Here is a 9,561-nt window from a genome sequence, read left to right as displayed (position 1 = left end):
TTATGTTACCATCTGTCATTTATGTTCGTCATAGTCACATCACAGAATTCCAATTTTCGTGTACATCAAGCTAGTGAACCGGCTGCCAGCGCATCGTGAGATGTAAATCATGCCGAACATCACATGCAGTCGTTATTTTCATGTTACCACCTGTCGTTTGTGGTCGTCATACAGTCACGCCGCGCAATACCAGTTGTGTATATCAAGCTAGCGAAGCGGCTGTCATCGCAACATGAGCGTGCCATGTAAATCATGACGTACGTGATATGCATGTCATCATTTGCACGTAACCACCTGTCATTCACGTTCATCATACAGTCACGTCGTGCAATACCAATTTTCGTGTACATGAAGCTAGCGAACCGGCTGCTAACACACTATGACTTATAAATCATGCCGTACGTGACATGTATTCATGTCATTATTTTCAATGTAACACCTGTCATTTATGTTGGTCATAAAGTGACGTACGCAATACCAATTTTAGTACATATCAAGCTACGGAAGCGGCCGCGACCTCCCCATGAGCGTACCATTTCGTATACCAAAAATGGTACTGTCGTACCATTTTTTGTGTATATGAAGTTAACGAAACGGCCGCAAGAGCACCAAGACCGTGGCATGTAAATCATGCCGTCCATGACATGCATATCATTATTTTCATGTGATGACCGCTCATTTCTGTTCGTGATACAGTCATGTCATGCCACATCAATTTTAGCATAATTCCCATTACGAAACGGGCAGGAGAGCACTAAGTCGTAGCCCACTAGATAGATAGATAGATAGATAGATAGATAGATAGATAGATAGATAGATAGATAGATAGATAGATAGATAGATAGATAGATAGATAGATAGATAGATAGATAGATAGATAGATAGATAGATAGATAGATAGATAGATAGATAGATAGATAGATAGATAGATAGATAGATAGATAGATAGATAGATAGATAGATAGATAGATAGATAGATAGATACTCTCAAAGTCGCAGAAGTTCGCTCAGAAATGATTCGCATTTTAACGGACCGTTGTAAAAATTGGTAGGGACCCTTATGCGGTTGCCAACGGAGACATGAAGGCAAAAACCATGGGCAGGGAGGGAATCGTCTTCGTAACTTCTTTATCGCCTCAGGATCACGCTTTCGCAAAGACGAAGAGAGAGTCACACGTGCGTTGTTTCTTCTTAATTGTTTTTTTACGCGCACGATGGAAAGACGTAGTGAGGGAAGTTAACGCGCAGCTCTTGCCACGTGTACCAAGTGACAATTTGTATAGTTTCGGGTGGCCTTAATGGCGGTACGATTACAAGCTGTGACGTTTGCGACACTTACATCAGCGCTGTTGTCTGTCTTTTCTAATCTTGTCCTCGTTTTAGTCGCGCTAGTATTCGTTCAGGATGGACTTACCGGGGTTGGCGACATCCTCAACGACTGCCGCAGCACATGCGCTGATTCTGTTGCCCATCTCAGGCACCGTGTACCACTTACGGGCGGCGATGTCGTACTTCTCGACGAGTGACACAGTCGTCGTACCTGTTAGAGGAATAGGCAAGTGTGATCGTGTTTGTAAGATCTAAATTTTAGTTTTGCCATTTTTTGAGCGCGTTGGAAACTGAATTCGAAAACATATTCAGCGCTAGCAGACAAGGATGCGAGAGATACGACACCGCAACGCGCTAACTTCAACAACTTTATTTCTAGGAAGCATCAATTATTTGCACAGTGGCGCCACATCCTTTGCAAACAAGAAGGTGGCAAAGGATTGGACTGAATGTAGCGCTAACAGTTGAAGTTGACGCATTGTGGTGTCGTTGCCCTGCGTGTCCTTGGCTGCTAGCACTGAATATGTTTTCGAATTTAGTAAGATCGCCGGTAACCGCCGTATCGCACCAGTCAAATCTCATTTATTCCTGCGAGCTTGCAGGCGTCATCACGCAAGCTAGTTCACCTTCTGCTATTGCTTTTCCTTTGTCATGGTACCCATAAAAGTGTTTAGTCTCTGTATAATTTTTATCATTCCCTCATTATGGGTTTCACTGTTGTGAGTTACCGGACTACACGTCATCAGCTAAAGTAATGACTTCCAATGATGCTTACGAAAGGCCCGCAATGTCAATTATGCAAGGACTTGCATTTCCTTCTTAAGAGAACATTGACTTGATCGAAAAAAATCATATGCACTGAACTTGGACAAGACACGATATCGCAACCAGCTGCAACTAGGCCGCATTCACAAAACGTTTCCTTCGTAAGTGCGTTTTCCCCCTGGGAAGCCGGTTTCGCCAATATGTCCCGCATCACGATTCCATCAAATATTCTCTTACGAAAATTTTTTGCGTAAGAAATTTTTGCGAATACGGGCCCTGATGGCCAGTTAAGGCAAGATGGTTAAGGGGAAATTGATATGGTTTATGCCACTCCGCACCAGTTATCTAGACTGAGCATTAAATGGACTACGAGGTTTTATTAAGGCGGAAACCTTGGTGCCTCATCAACCGCGAAAATTAACCGGCGCGTCGCGTCAGCCGCGTCAACAAGGGTGATGCAAAAAATCAGCATCACGTGTTGCACGTCACCACATGACGTCACAGATCGCCAAAAATTTGTGACGTCACTATAACGTAATCACATGACATGGTATCTTGGCGAACGGTGGGCCGATCACGGAGGCAATGCAAAACCACGTTAGGTGCAGAAAGCTTTCGGAGGGTGGCGGGGCAGGATCACACGTGACAACATCGACTGAGAAAAAAAATGGTTTTCGCCTTCCAGTCGTGTAAAAGGTACCCTCTAACACTGTTCAGACCTCATTGTTTTACATTTTTTACTTTCGGGTTGCGTAGAATGAAGGCTGAAGAGATTAGTGCAGCAAGAACAGCAGCGATAGGTGCACGCAGTCCGAAGTTATCCAGCCTAGAACACTCAAAATACAATAAAATGGAGGCCTACCCTCAACTCGATTTTCGCGGGGCCACCTGACCACGTTTCACTCGCCCTGTTACGTTTGATGACGCCCCAATGATATGAACTGAAAGATCCTGGGTGTGTTCCAATACTCACCGTAGACAGCTAAATAGACAGCTAAGTGGACAGCGGCCATCTTAAGTCCCAGTCCAGTTCTCACGTAGCCGGCAAAATAGACAGCTTCGAAAAGACACCATCTGAGACAAATACGATGCAGGCTACTCTGCCGTCCAAACAAGATGGCGGCTCAGTGAACTGCTCGGATAGCTCTGATGTCGCCGGTATGTTCGTCTGCACACCAGCAGACGCTTTTCCAGGTGCTCAATGTGAGCTGCGTTCAAGTTTTGATAGATCTGAACACGAAAAAAAGGTAAAGAAATAACTGTTACGTTCGTTTTTCTTAGCTTTTCTTTTCGACGCGAGGTGGCGTCACGTCGCGCAGACGCCATCCAGACGCGTTTCATTTCTCGGAGTACCACGGCTCGATGCTGTCTTCTAAGCTGTCAGCGTAGACTGTCTACGATGCTGTCCAGAATTGCAACACAGCCCCTATGTACGGGATGCTTGCATACAATGTTGCCCGTTCTTTCCAACGTAATGATGACTCAGAAGACACTGAGATCGGGCTAGTTGGTACTGATCCATATTTTCTATAAGCGCGAAGGACACGTGACAAGCGCTTGTCCTGTGTGCTTCGTTTGTGTCACGTGTCCTTCGCGCTTATAGAAAATATGTAATGATGACGCCGTTGCGATAGTAACAAACAATGTGGTGCATTAAGCGTGAACTGCGTGTGCGAAACGAGGCAGATCGCGAACGCCTCTATCATGTTTTGTTGTTTTAGTAATCTTTCTTGTTGCGACGGCGTCTTTATCAAGCAGAACAACGATAGCTTTCACAAATCGCGAGAAGGGCTGGCGGCATCGCTATCAATTCTCAGCGTTGCTGGAGGAAAGCTGCGTCCGTGTTTAGAGCCTTTCAGATCGAAGAATACTGCTTGTAAAATAACTACGTGCTTTTGGGATTAACTACTACAGCTACAGACACTGCTAAGGGTGAGCTTTCTGGCGCGCCGTAAAAAAATTGGGTCGAGAAAGATCAGTTGTCGGTCCCTTCATTTAGGAGGAGGGCAAGTAACTATATCACAAATCCAATGTTTTTTATATTTACCTTAACTTCAAATTTCTTGCATAAAAAAAATGTTACGAACCGTTACGGAACAGAAACGGAACGGAACTTTTTGCGGTGAAACGAAACTAAAATCGAAACGAAAAACATTTCGTTCCGACACCCTGCTCACACTTCAAAGCAGTAGTGTTCATACGCTAGCTCAATATTTATTTACTAGAGGCGTGAGTTACGGATGGGGGCAGGCGCCGTGACACCTCCCCCCCCCCCCCCCCCCACTCCCCGCAAGCTCTTTCACAGGAAGTTCTTGATAAAAGTACCAAGTGTGAGTCATCTCTTTCAATAAAGTTGTTCTTACTGGATTGCAACCACTGATAACTTGTATATGAAGGTATGACATCAAAAGGCGACAAATAGAACACTTAATATTCGAGATATTGGTTTAAAGGGCATTGACACCAGGGTTGAAAAAGCTTATTATACGCTAACGGACTCATGAGTCGACTCACTCAGACTCAGATCGAGCCGTGAGTTTGAGTCTGAGTGAGTCGGGGTGAATAATATTTAAGTGTGTTTGAGTCCGAGTGAGTCCGGCTGAGAAAAATTTCCGTGAGTCTCAGACCGAGTGAGTCCGGTTGAGGAAAATTCTGGTGAGTCTGAGTCCGAGTGAGCTCTAAGGGCAAAATATATTTCACGAGTGAGTCTGAGTGAGCTTCACATTTTTTGCCGACCTATGGGTTCATTACGTTACCTTGATGCGAAAACCGACTTTAATTCTCTAATCCCAATGTGAGGGAGTACTTTCAAAATGAACTTTTTTTCTTATAATCTGCAGCATAACACTTTGAATGACTTAAGAAACTGTTTACACTATGTTTAGGGGATATTCATGATGCTTGGTGCTCCGGCAACACTTAGCGCGTCCGCCATTTTTTGTTGGGCGCGTCTCCATAAGGGAAGACCACGGAGAGGCTGAGCCGCAGTCATTGGCGAAGTTTTCGGACCAAGAAAATGCGGCAGTTTTTTCTTCAGCCAGCGCAGAACGGTCAGCAGACCTCACTGTGCTGCCACAAATCGACGATAACTAAATATAGAAACTCTTCGCTCTTAAAAACTGATCCGGACGGCCGCTGCAAGAGGCACGCCGCTTCGCAAGGCCGAACTGCTGTTCTCCAGTGACGTGCTCTTCCGATCTGAGGTACGCGTTGAAGAAGAGTGTTCTTCGCAGAAAAGGTGTGACTGTCAAACTTCTAAGATAACCTTGCACTGCAATACATCTCCATTGCATTTCCCTCTACGAATTTATACACGCGTCATGAACACTCGTCAGATATTGACACCACGCTGTTTCTGCGCTACCTGTGCGACGCTGTGCTGCTTAACGATCGGCTCATTTCTTTAGCCACAAGTATCTCTACGCCCTCCACAGCAGAGTGTGTCGTTTTTTTTTTTCGAAATAAACAAGGCATGCATGTGTGCATGAGCGGTGCGCCGCAAGCCAAGCAAAATTACTGATTGTGCATTTCAGGCAGGTCACCACCTTCAAAAACGCGCTTTTTGAAAAAAATTGACTTTTTTTTCGGCTTCACATTTTCAAGCTCCCTCTCTATTCATGAATATTTACCAAAAAGAATTATGCAGTTATCTTGAGCTGTTCGAAAGTTATAACCATTTTTCTAACCCCTCCTAGACGCATCCAAAACCGAAACTTAATGTTTATGATTCCACAACACCTGCCATTACGTTATTAATGCCTCTCCGTATACATAATACATAATGCTAAGTTGTTTAAGTACGTTTCAATGTTTGTGGGTGTTTTCGATTTATTTCAAAATTTCCTGAACACGGTTGCGGCACACTGTTGTGTAAGTTGTGCGTGTTTTTTCGTACGCCATTTCAAGCTCTTGGTCTTAGTTACGGCCTCTCAAGCACAAAGTTATAGTATTCCATGAAATATGGCGAAGTATAGGACAAAAAAGAAGCGTCAACGCAAGTTAGGGAATCAATATACCAAGCGTGGACCCACTGCGCACGACGTGGATGAGAGTCGACTGGAGACGAGAAAAAAAAAACGTTCTTCAGCTGGCTCAAAAGAAGATTGTGCCGCTTTAAAAGAGGTGCCAAGCTATGAGCCTGGTTAATTTCAGATATATTGAAGGTTTCTTTATAAAATAGACATTCGGTTCAAATGTTTAAAGCCATTTTTCTCAAAACATGATTTTTTGCATCCTACAGCTACGCGAACAGTGATAACTTTCCTTCTAAGAAATATTTTTGCATAAATTTTTGCGTGCTATTTATTAATAGGTGGAACTGTGCATTCAAGCAGAATGATTGAAAACGAGGAGTAAATTTTTGCACTATGGCCAATGTTATGCAAAACAATCCTTTGAAATATCAACTTTATCAGTATTTTTATGATTACGCGCCTTAGATTAGAGATCTGGTAATCGCGGTGGTTAGATCCACAGATTATTGTCCTCACTGTGCAACTGCCAAGTCGCGTTTGATTCGCACAAAGCATTTTCGAGTTATGACTGTTGGCGCAACGTGCATTTTATGGCACATTTTGATTTTTAGAATTTCTATTTTTTACAATTTTAGCAATTTCATCATTTTATAGTTTACACTTACCATGCCCTACAAGCCGAAACCATAATTATAACGTGTGGACTACAAGTGTAAACTTTTTTCTCGAAGGTCGTGACAGCTACCTTCAACTGTATACAAAGACAGCGGCACAAATAATGGTCTTTTTACTGCACACTGGTTGCCTATAATGTTTTGTCGTTATCTATCGTGCGGATTGAGTATTGTCATTCTGGTTTTAGGGGCGAAGCTCTTTAGGGTGTGGGTCGTTCCCTCCTCTGTACTAGTAGTGGTAGTAGTATGTAGCCAGTTCTAGTTTAATGAATTGCTCACTAGATCAGCAGTTCACTAGATGTCATAATTTACAAGACAATCTCGTAGTGTTCCTTGATTTACACTACAGACATACTTTGCGGGCGATATACTCTAGTGAGCTTTCAACTTTTCGTCTTAATGTACATGATAAAGAAATTATTCCTACAAAAAACACAAAGCACACCTTGAGCGAGTTGCTTGGTTTTCGGACGCTTTATGTGCAGTAAACGCCGTGCATTGTTCGCGAAGCCGGAGCATAGCCGGAGTGCTTGCACATTCGCGTTCCGTTGGCTTTCGTTGGGCATGCTACCGACCTCGCGTCGTGGAACGCGAAGAGGAACGCTACGCGCGTCGTGTCTTCCCTTTAGCCTTGCCGTTAATTCTCACAGGGCGAGCGGGGAACGCGGACGCTCTTGGCGCGCATTCTCTTTCGCTCGGAGTCGTGCTCGCTCTTGGCGCGCTTTTTTTTTCGCTCGGAAGCGGACACTTTCCCTGCATTTCACCGATCACAAAGCGGTGATAATGAAGGGACCACGTAATAAACAGTACAATAAAAGTTTGTTGTTTAATATATTATGACGTCTTGGTTGACGCGACGTTTATTCGACTGAAGGCCTCGGAAGAGAATAGGCCGAGCGCGCACACACCCGATGATGATGACAATGACACACGGTCACGATGAGGACAGAGAGACAAACGGATGATGATGATTATGATAATGCACAGATGAGGAAGAAGCACATAACTAGTGCACACAATATACACGGTGTTTCACACTCTTTATATGATGTACTGGGCGAATTTCACGGAAGAGTTTCACGGTTTACCGAAGATTCTCTCCGGAACTTCGCCCCACTCATCATCATTCACCCCGTGGTAATGCTGTGATTTTTTCTTGGACATTATATGTGCGCGTTCATTGACATATCTTGTTAATATATTGTGCTCTTTGCTTTCGCATGCCACGGAGGCGTGCATAATCGCGCGCTATTGCAAACGAGGGCCCGCGATCAGCGGAAAGATGAGTGCAATAATCTACCGATCTACCTAGAGTTACTGTATATACTACCTTTAGGTAGCAAATACAGTAACTCTAGATCTACCGAACAGCTCTATCTACTGTACCATTACGTAACTCTCTGCTCCATGTTCGCAGCGCACGCTGACCGAAGAAAGCAAAACAAAAATGAAAGGGGAGGGATAAGGCGCGTAAAGCGAAGGGCAGACGCGGCATGCGGACTATGTACTTCGGCACACACAGCTGCCTTGCGAAGCTTGCAAAGAGATGGCTGTTGGAATCTTTGCGCTAATCGAGTCTCGTGTGGCGGCACTGATTTACCGTGAACGTGCGCAGGAGCGTCTGTGGAACTGCCTACACACGTTTATATATGTAAATTACTGCTTTCGTCGATCTGCAACACCGACAAGCTAATGTTGATCAATCGTGCTCTCTCGCGAGTGTGCGTCGTCGTCCGTCTCTTTTAAAATGCATATATCTTAATATAGTGTTCTGCAATTCAAGCTTATGTTGCAGGCGAGCAACTAAATGGCACGGAGAAATAAGAACTGAGGTTGTAGAGCGCTTTTGCGCGCGCCGGCCATTTCCGAAGCAAATCACAGTGCTGATCTTGTTGACGAAACAAGTTCGCGCCGGTACATTATTTTTCTTCGTTCAGGTAGCTGATATTTAGGTTAAAAATAGTGTTACCTTGTTCCCTGCATTGTCAGGGCTCCCTCTTCGCTTGAAGACCGCACGAAGCATTGGGAAGTCTTCGCAGAACGAAGATAAAAAAAAAACAGTATCCAGCACCTGAAAGGCTGCGATATGCGACTGCTTTCGTTTTCGCGCCCATCAAAACATGGCGGAGCGAGCCTATGGGACAATCGACAGATGGCGCTGTGCATTTTGATTATCCCCCATAGATTGTGAGAAAAAAAGTGGCGCATACATCTATATATATATATATATATATATATATGACGTAAGCAGGCATGCAGGGATGGCTGGTAGAAGCCGTCGAGGAAGAAGTGCGCGTGTGATAGAATAAAAGTGTGGCGTATGAGCCACGGCACGTCTATCACATATAGCGTCACATATATATATATATATATATATAGTGAGACGAAGGACTCACGTACGAAATGTAGTTTTATTAACGTTTCGTACGTGACTCCTTCTTCTCACTCATCTATCGTACCGGACCCATCGATCTTCATACCCAAAGTATATATATATATATATATATATATATATATATATATATATATATATATATATATATATATATATACACTGTCTTTACAGCAGGGCATGAAAAGTGGCACACATGTGTACCGCTGTCCTCAGGCGGTATCAAATGCAAAAAAAATTGCACAGGAACATTATTTACAAATTTAAGGGGGCTGGTTACTTCTAGAATTGTTTCAAGCATTCAATGCACAGCGGGACTTGGTATTTGCTGCCCAGATAACGGTTGTGCAATTATGGCTAGCACACGAGAAGGCGACCTGTGACAGGTATACATCAGCCAACCCGACTTCGCGACTGCAGTAATTAG

The sequence above is a fragment of the Rhipicephalus sanguineus genome, chromosome 4 (assembly GCF_013339695.2).
Source record: "Rhipicephalus sanguineus isolate Rsan-2018 chromosome 4, BIME_Rsan_1.4, whole genome shotgun sequence".
In the NCBI taxonomy this organism is placed as follows: domain Eukaryota; kingdom Metazoa; phylum Arthropoda; class Arachnida; order Ixodida; family Ixodidae; genus Rhipicephalus; species Rhipicephalus sanguineus.
The sequence above is the reverse complement of the archived record's forward strand: the minus strand, read 5'-3'. Positions refer to the sequence as shown.